Genomic DNA, 9,782 nt, shown 5'->3' with positions numbered 1-9,782 from the left:
GACCACGCACAGCTCATCAGCACAGTTAACAATGCAGTCTCCTGAGAATCGAAAAAGAGCCCCAGCATGGACCGCTCGGGAGGTACTGGATCTGATCGCTATATGGGGAGATGATTCAGTGCTAACAGAACTGCGCTCCAAAAGACGAAATGAAAAGTATTTCAAAGAATTTCTAAGGCTATGACGGCTAAAGGCCACAGCAGGGACTCCGTGCAGTGCAGAGTGAAAGTTAAGGAGCTCAGACAAGCCTACCAGAAAACCAAAGAAGCAAACGGAAGGTCCGGGCAGGTCGAAAACATGCCGCTTCTATGATGAGCTGCATGCAATTTTAGGGGCTGCGCTGACAAGTACCCCACCCTGACCGTGGATTCCGAGGTGGGGGTTGTAATCTCTGCCATGTCTGAGGATTATGCAGATGGGGAAGATGAAGAGGAAGAAGAAGAGGAAGACCTCGCAGAGAGCACACAGCACTCCGTGAACCCCAGCAGCCAGGAGCTTTTTATCACCCTGACGGAATTACCCTGCTCCCAGCCCTCACAATCAACTATTCCAGAGAATGACGCCCTGGAAGGGAGCTCTGGTGAGTGTACCTTTGCAAATAGCAAACAGTGTTTTTTAAGCAAGCCTTTTTTAATGATTGATTTGCCCAGAGGACTTGGGATGCATTCGCAGACAGTATAGTTACTTAGAAAAGTTTGTTAACATGTCCGGGGATTGAGAGGAAATCCTCCAGGGACATCTCGATGAAGCGCTCCTGTAGGTACTCCAGAAGCCTTTGCAGAAGGTTTCTGGGCAAGGCATCCTTGTTCCGCCCACCATGGTAGGACACTTTACCATGCCATGCATGTAGCAAGTAATCAGGTATCATTGCGTGGCAAAGCATCGCAGCGTATGGTCCCGGGACTGCTGGCATTCAAGAAGCATCCGCTCTTTATCTTGTTCTGTTATCCTCAGCAAAGTGATATCGTTCAGGATAACCTGGTTAAAAATCAGGAATTTAAGTAAGGGGGTGGCCATTTTTCTACTGCTTTCGTGAATGCAGCAGCTTAAAAACACTTTCCTGCACGTAGCGAAGCGGGGAGGGGAGGAGGAAATGCCGATGATCTTTTCTGTTTGGTCACCGTGGGTGGGGGGGAGGGGGAAGGTTGTTGATTAGCAGGGAGCTAGCGTGGTATTAGCCATGCGTTGCGGGGGAGGGTAAATCACTGAGACAGTGGCTTACCATGGCCGCATGCAAGCTGAATTCTGATGCCTGACCTGATGTGTCTGTGAGATCTGTAAACCCAGAGCTGCAAGCGGTCACTATTAAGATGAAAATGCGACCTTGTAGGGAAATCACATGTGCTAGGTGAATAGTGATGTTCACTGTGAAACAGTATAACCATTGTTCTGTAAAATGTATCTTTCTAAATATTTATCTCCCTCATGCAGCTGCAAATTTTTCAAGCGTCCCTCCTCCATCCCAAAGGCTAGCACAGATAAGGCGGAGGAAAAGAAGACGCGAGATGAGATGTTCTCGGATATTATGGAAGTTACACGCAATGAAAGAGCTCATCTGAATGAGTGGAAGGACGTGGTTTCAAATTACAGGAAAGAGGCCAGTGAACGTGAGGACAGGAGGGACAACCGAGATGAGAGGTGGCGGCAGGAAGACCGGCAGGAAAATCAGCGGTGGCGGCAGGAAGATCAGCGGTGGCGGGATGCAACTCTGGGGCTGCTGCGTGATCAAACTGACATGCTCCGGCGTCTTGTGGAGCTTCAGGAACGGCAGCAGGATCACAGAGTGCCGCTGCAGCCCCTGTATAACCACCTCCCCTCACCATGTTCCTTAGCCTCCTCACCCAGACGTGTAAGAACGCGTGGGGAGGCTCTGCACCCGCCCACTCCACCCCGTGGACAGCCCAACCAGAAGGATGCCGTTACTCTGAATTTTTTTAATGGCCTTCTCCATCCCTCCTTTCCTCCTCCCAAAGCACACCCTTACTTCTCTCCTCTTTTATAATGAATCAATAAAGAATTCATGCTTTTAAATGAGACTGACTTTATTTGCATAAGTCAGCTGTACTCGAAGGGGGAGTTGCTTACAGGGACTGAGTCAATCAAGGGGGTTGGGTGTTCATCAACAAACACAGCAGTCACACTGTACCCTGGCCATTGATGAAGCTCGTTTTCAAAGCTTCTCTGATGCGCACCACTTCCTGGTGTGCTCTTCTAATCTCCCTGGTGTCTGGCTGCACGTAATCAGCGGCCAGGTGATTTGCCTCAGCCTCCCACCCCGCCATAAAGGTCTCCCCCTTACTCTCACAGAGATTGTGGAGAATACAGCAAGCAGCAATAACATAGGGGACATTGGTTTGGCTGAGGTCTGAGCGAGTCAGTAATGTGCGCCAGCGAGCCTTTAAACGGCCAAATGCACATTCCACCACCATTCTGCACTTGCTCAGCCTGTAATTGAACAGATCCTGACCACTGTCCAGGCTGCCTGTGTATGGCTTCATGAGCCATGGCATCAAGGGGTAGGCTGGGTCCCCCAGGATAACGACAGGCATTTCAACATCCCCAACTGTTATTTTCTGGTCTGGGAAGTAAGTCCCTTGCTGCAGCCGTTTAAACAGAGTAGTGCTTCTGAATACGCGAGCGTCATGAACCCTCCCTGGCCATCCCGCGTGGATGTTTGTGAAACGTCCCTTGTGATCCACCAGTGCTTGCAGCACCATTGAAAAGTACCCTTCCGGTTTACGTACTGGGTGCCCTGGTGCTGCGGTGCCAAGATAGGGATATGGGTTCCATCTATCGCCCCCCCACAGTTAGGGAATCCCATTGCAGCAAAGCCATCCACTATGGCCTGCACGTTTCCCAGAGTCACAACCTTTCGTAGCAGCAGCTTAGTGATTGCTTTGGCTACTTGCATCACAGCAGCCCCCACAGTAGATTTTCCAACTCCAAATTGATTCCCGACTGACCGGTAGCTGTCTGGCGTTGCAAGCTTCCACAGGGCTATCGCCACTCGCTTCTCTACTGTGAGGGCTGCTCTCATCTTGGTATTATGGCGTTTCAGGGCAGGGGCAAGCAAGTCACAAAGTTCCATGAAAGTGCCCTTATGCATGTGAAAGTTTCGCAGCCACTGGGAATCGTCCCACACCTGCAACACAATGCGGTCCCACCAGTCAGTGCTTGTTTCCCGGGCCCAAAATCGGCGTTCAATGGATAGAATCTGCCCCATTACCATCAGGATCTCCAAAGCGCCGGGCCCGCGGTTTGAGATAATTCTGTGTCCACGTCCTCATCACTGTCATCGCCGCTGCCGTGATCCGCCTCTTACTCGCCTCGGTTCGAAGGTCCTGGTTCAGCATATACTGCACGAGAGTGCGCGAGGTGTTTAAAACATCCACGATTGCGGTATGGAGCTGAGCAGGGTCCATGCTTGCTGTGCTATGGCGTCTGCACGGTTCACCAAGCAAAAAAGGCGCGAAACGGTTGTCTGCCACTGTCAGGGAGGGAGGGAGGGGTGAGGCTGTACCCAGAACCACCCGCGAAAATGATTTTTGCCCCATCAGGCACTGGGATCTCAACCCGGAAATGCCAAGGGGCGGGGGAGGCTGTGGGAACTATGGGATAGCTACGGGATAGCTACCCACAGTGCAACGCTCCAGAAATCGACGCTAGCCTCGGACCATGGACGCACACCACCGATTTAATGTGTTTAGTGTGGCCGCGCGCGCTCGATTTTATAAAATCTGTTTTACAAAACCGGTTTATGCAAATTCGGAATAGTCCCGTAGTGTAGACGTACCCACAGTGTCCACCTTTTCCAAAGAAGTGCATGAAGTAGGCGCCCGCATGGCTTAACGGATAAGGTGCCTGACTTTGAATCAAAAACTTGAGGGGTCAAGTCCCTTTGTGGTTGCGTTGATGCAGTTTTACCTTCATGCTGAAAGTCCTGCTCCTTTCAAATCTGGAACCTCTTCTTGGCCGCTCAGGCCAATGCTCTGGCTTCAGCTAGAGCCCCGGGAAGGAGTTGGGGGTTGGATGTCACAAAGGCTGGGGCATGAGCCCCAGGTGCTTCCAGTCTAGCCTTTGCTATTCCTGAATTCCCAAAGGAAATGGACGGCTGCCCGGGCTAGCGTGTGGAGCAGTTTCCCTCTGTCCCTGTGCTTGAGGGGGGTTGCTACATAGCGCCTTGGGAGCCTGGATGTTTCTCTGCTTCTCACCAGCTGGAGAAAAGCCTCTTGGGATAACATCTCCTGTCCCACTGCAAAAGTGAGCATGGAGTATGGGAACGGTAAGAGGCCCCACCAGGGGGGCTGGCCCTGCTTTCCTACCGTCTACTGATGTTGGACACAGAGCATCAGCAGCCGCCCCGCATGGTGGTCTGCGGGTGGCCTTCAGTGGGGGTTTGGCATGGCAGGGAGCAGGCTGGCCGGGAGTCTTGTTGCCTGTCTGCTGGCCACACATAGGCATGGTCCTGCCCTCGTCTAGCCCCGCCCTCAGTCACTCTGTGGCTTATAAGCCTTCCCTCGGAGCTGTCAGCACCAGCCGCCTCTGCTCCAGGTGCCCAGAGGAGGAGAGGTGTGCTGGGCTCCAGCCTGGGACTCTGCCTCCTCCTGCCTATCAAGCCTGGCCCTGGCACTGCTTTCTTCAAGTGCCATGTGAGCAAGAGGAAAAGTGTGGCTACAAGCACCAGACTTGTGGGCATCAGGTGAAGCAGTGAGAATCCCAACCACTAGAGCCACTTCTAAACCCCCACCAAAGACCTGGCTCTGGTGGGGAAAAGGAGTTAACCAGCAGGAGGGAAATGACCCACTTTTGTATAGCTGGAGACAGGAAAGCACTTTGAGCACCAGATCTTTACCACCAGCTAACACAAGGTCCCACTGAGATTTGAACTCAGATTGCAGGATTCAGAGTCCTGAGTGCTGCCCTTTACACCATGGGACCAGCTTGTATTGGTCTCTTGGGACATTGGAGACTCTCACAGGGCTGGCTTGTGTAAGGGACTGTTGGCCCTTTACTAAAACTTAGTGGGGTTTGGTTGGCTAGTTCCCAGTCCCAATAGAAGGGGGAAGGGCCAATGGGAAATCAGGACCCTGAGACTGACAGGCCCCTGGGGCAATGGTCACCAACGGGTAGGGAACAAGTGAGAATTTGTTAATGGAGAAAATTCCTGGTGAAAATTGGCAAAGCTGTGCAGATTTTGAAAAGTTCCAGTGAATTTACACATGAAGATACAAACAGAGAGACAAACACGCACACAGAGAATGAGAAAATCACACACTGCACAGGCCCACACAGACATAACAAAAACCAAACCCACACAGCACACAGAGCCATATACACAAAAAGGAAAACCTCACAAAATATAGAAAGAACAAATCCACACCAAAAATACAGCAAAAGCCCACAACAGGAAACACAAAACCCACATATCAAAAGAATACAAAGCAAAAAACAATATTAATGCAAAATCATACACACATCCATGCACACAGAACTATGCAAGACATCCACCAAAATCACACAGGACCCACATGCACATCAACGTGACAGATGAAAACCACACCAGCATACAGCAAGCCAGGCAGGGTTTGAGTCTCACAGCGAAGTGGGTGAGCACACAGGTGGTTTGGGGAGCAAAGACTGAGAGGGAGTCAGGGGCAGTGCTCTGGGCTCTGCCTGACCCCTCCTGACACAGGCAGCTGGTGGAGGGCAGAGCCTGGTAGATCTGTGGAATCTGCCCTGCTCTCTGTAAAGCAAGGGGACCTCAGTGTCTTCTGAGCAGGAATTGTATTTTCTGCAGGGCAAACTGATTGGCAGAAGCCATTTGCTTAAAGGAAACTAGGGCTGCAGGTGAGGTTTGAACTCACAACCTCAGCATCACTCCACTCAGCACTGCTCTGTAAGTCCTGGGCACTAACCCATTGCACCACTGGGCCCTGCTTTCAGGAGCTTGTCTCCATGTTTCATGGCTGGATTAGAGGAGTGGGGGGGTTGCATTAGCTAATACAAATCCATATGAAAGGCTGCAGAATGGCAGCAGCAGAGGTGGGGAGCCTCCTTCCATGTGAAAGAGCTGGTTCCCCCTTCCGTTGCTCAGGGGAAGGTTGGTGCTTTGAGCCCACCTGGTGCTGGAGCATCTGATGGGTGAGATTAACGGGACTCAGGGAGGGGAAGGAAAGGGAGGGGAAGTCTTTCCTATCCCTGCCTAGCTCCACTGGTCTCCTGTGGCCCTTTCGGCTCCCTGCTCCCCTGTTGGGGAGATGCAGAGACAAGCCCCCATCGGTGTGAGTCACCGAGTGGCTGTGTCCCGTGGAGTGTGTGTGGGAGGGTTGGATGGGGCTCAAGGGGAGAAGGTTGTGTGTGACAGTGCGTGGGGAGGGGAGGTGTGTTCCTTAGGATAGAAACAGAGGTGAAAGTAAGCTGGTACAAGCTGGTACGGCATAGCGGCAAGAGCCACACGCCTGTGCCGGACTGCACCGGCTTTTGCTGTGGGGATTGAAAGGGCTCTAGGCTCCCGCCACAGCTGGCAGCCCAGAGCCCTTTAACCCCCACACCCTCCACCGCCGCGGCTCCGGCGGCCAGGCTGGGGCCGGATTCAAAGGGCTCTCGGCTGCTGCGCTGCGGTCAGCCCAGAGCCCTTTGAATCCCGGCCGCGGCTCTGGTGGCTGGGCTGGGGCCAGAATTTAAAGGGCTACCTCTGCAGCTGGGAGGCCCTGGTTCATTTAAAGGCCCTTGGTCTCCCAGCCACAGCTGGTACCCAGGGCCTTTAAATCTTGAGAGGCCACGCCCCGATGAGGCCACGCCCTTCTGGATGAGGCCACGCCCCTCGGGACTCCGGCAGTACCGGTAAGTCCTGTGTTACTTTCACCCCTGGATATAAATGATGGAAAACACAGGGTAGTGACAGTGAAGCCCCGTGTCTGAGTGTTATGACTATGTGTGGTGTTGCCATTCACCTTCTCCTCCTATGGTCTCAGCTTTCATTGAATCCAGCATTTTTTCTCCTGTCATCATCCCAGAGGTGTCCCACATGCCTCAGCTACCGAGTGTCCTCTTAGAGACGCTGAGGACTGAACTGAATTTCAGCTGCTGGGCAGCTCTGCTAGGTCTTTATTCATTTGCATAGGAAAATAGTGTTTAAATTCATTTCAAGCCCCCCTCAACTTCAGCGAACTCCTGAACATACTGGAGATGGGTGTGGAAATCGATTTTCATTTGAAAAAGTTTCTTTAAGGGACTCATTTGGAGTGGAACTAGGAACCCATTACCCTACAGGGAAACATTCACCCACTGAGCTATACTCTCAACAGAGAACATCCTGTATAGCCCAGAGCAGGAACAGTTTTTAACCTGGGGGTTAGTAAACTTTATCTCTATACAAACACCACAGCTTACAAAGTCCCCACCCCGCTCTGTGTCACCAGAGCACAACAACTCTCCTTTGAGCACACACAGCTCCCCAGCTCCCTGCCCGTCAGTCTCTCCAGCATTGCTCCAATCCCTTAAAGCAGGGTCTCAACCTCAATTTACATTAGGGCCAGCGCCAGTCCTCCAATCCTCCCAGTGGGCCAAAAATGTCAATCATACTGCCCAGAACCAGCCCCCAAAACTCCACCCCACCTACCTAAGGCTCTGGGAGGAGTTTGGGTGAGGGGAGGAGGTCCAGGGTGCAGGCCCTGGGCTGGGGCTGGGGATTGGGGTGCAGGAGGGTGCAGCCTCTGGGGAGTTTGGGTGCAGAAGGGATGAGAGGCTGGTCTCTGGAAGGGAGTTTGGGTGGGGGTGGGGTTCTGGGGTGCAGGCTCTGGGATGGAGTTTGCAGCACCGTAACATGGGCGAGGCGAGTGAGGCACTTGCCTCGGATGCAGAAAGTGGAGGGGCGCAGCTCTACCACGATCAGAGGCGCCCGCTGCCACTTCTTCGGCGGCAGTTCGTCAGTGGGTCCTTCTCTCTGAGAGGGACTCAGGGACCCACTGCTGAATTGCCACCGAAGGATGAATGAAGCGGCGGTGGCAATTCAGTGGCAGGTCCTTCCTCCGGCAGGGATCCAGGACCCGCAGCCAAAGAGCCTGGAGCTGGCCCTTGCCTCGGGCACAAAAATTCCTTGTACGGCTCTGGGAGTTTGGGTGTTGGGTGCAGGCTCTGGGCTGGGGCAGGGAGTAGGGGGAACAGGAGGAGGGGTGGGGGTGCAGGCTCTGGGAGGGAGATTAGGTGGGCAGGAGGTGTGTGGAGGGAGAGGGTGCAGGCTGTGGGAGGGAGTTGGGGGCAGGTGTGTGGACCGGGCTGCAGGCTCTGGGAGGGAGTTTGCAGGAGGAGGGGGTATGTGGGGAGGGGTGGCGGTGCAGGCTCTGGGAGGAGTCAGGCGCTACCTGGGTCTCCAAGGTGGGGTGGGCTGGGGCCTCAACGTTGTGCTGCCCCCGGGCATCACCCCCGCAGTGTCCCATTGGCTGCAGGGGCTCGGGGTGGGGGCAGCGCATGGAGGCCCAGCCCCACCCTGCCCTGCCATGGGGAGGGGCCGACAGCCACTGGAGCGAGCAGGCAGATGCTGCTCAGCTCCGCTGCACTGCTGGGGCCCCTGGGGAGGAGCGCCTGGAGGCAGCAGGTGGGGCCAAGGGAGAGATCCGGTCCCCAAACTGCTGGAGCCCCACGGGCGAGATCTGGGGATCAGGACTGCCAGCCAGCCAAACACCTTGAAGAGGAGGCGTCCCTCTCCCTGTCAAAAACTGATCTTCCTCCTTCAGTTCAGTGACAGCCTGAATTGTTCCTTATCCCGGCAGAGCCAGAGGATTGAAACCAGCAACATCAAACCCCGGTGTAGCTCGCAGGAATGGACATAAACACTCCCTGGTATCTGAGGAGATGTTCAGCTTTGCCCTTGGTCAACTACAAGGCCAAAGGGAAAGGAGGTGGCACCAAACACAGGTACAAGTACTAACAACAGTGGCTGCCTTTTAGCCATAGATTTTAATCGGGGCAATAAGTTGAAACAAACCCCTGTTAAATCGAGGGCCGCCCAGAGGATTCCGGGGGTCCAGGGTCTTCGGTGGCGGGGGGCCCCCGCTTTGGCAGTAAGTTAGCGGCAGAGAGTCCTTCCGTTCCGGGACCCGCTGCCAAAGTGCCCCAAAGACCCACAGCGGGGGCCCCCCACCGCCGAATTAGCGCCGAAGCGGGACCCGCCCCCGAAGTGCAGCCCCCACCACGGGCCTTTGGGGCACTTCAGTGGCGGGTCCCGGAACGGAAGGACCCCCCCCCGCCGAAGACCCGGCTGCACTCCGGCGGCAGGTTCCGCTTCGGCGGTAATTCGGTGGCGGGGGGGGGTGTCCTTCTGTCCCAGAGAGGAAGGACCCCTGGCAGGCAAAGACCGGGATCGAAGAAGCTCTGGGGGCCCTGTTGCATCGCAGGCGTATATGAACAAAGCTCTTCAGTCAGTTTGATTGGCAGCAAAGTCATTTATTTCTCTCCAGCATACATCTTTATACTCTTGAAGCAGGCAAGCAAGCAGTTGCTAATTGGTTAACAAAATTTACACAGCCGCAGCTGTAACCCCATAGGGTAATTATCATCCTAACACCTGTTTGACTTATCATCCTATTTACTGCCTACCAGCAGATAAAAACTAGCCTCGACCTTGAAGTCTAAACACTTCAGCTCTCACATACTTATCTGCCAAGTTCCCACATCTCCCGCCTTTTCTCAAAATAAAAAAATAAAAAAAAAGAAAAAAGGCATAAGCAAAACATCCCCAACTCATAACATCATAACACTACAATCTATCACAAACCAAAATT

General features: G+C 53.7%; 1 non-coding gene across 1 annotated transcript; it reads right to left on the bottom strand.

Moving 5' to 3' along the window:
- Positions 1 to 4,866: 4,866 nt before the first annotated feature.
- On the bottom strand, positions 4,867 to 4,938 carry TRNAQ-CUG. The gene has a single exon. It is a non-coding gene; the product is annotated as a tRNA-Gln (tRNA).
- Positions 4,939 to 9,782: the final 4,844 nt, after the last annotated feature.

Source organism: Mauremys reevesii, linkage group 17 (assembly GCF_016161935.1).
Source record: "Mauremys reevesii isolate NIE-2019 linkage group 17, ASM1616193v1, whole genome shotgun sequence".
In the NCBI taxonomy this organism is placed as follows: domain Eukaryota; kingdom Metazoa; phylum Chordata; order Testudines; family Geoemydidae; genus Mauremys; species Mauremys reevesii.
This window is presented reverse-complemented; position numbering and strand designations above follow the sequence as displayed.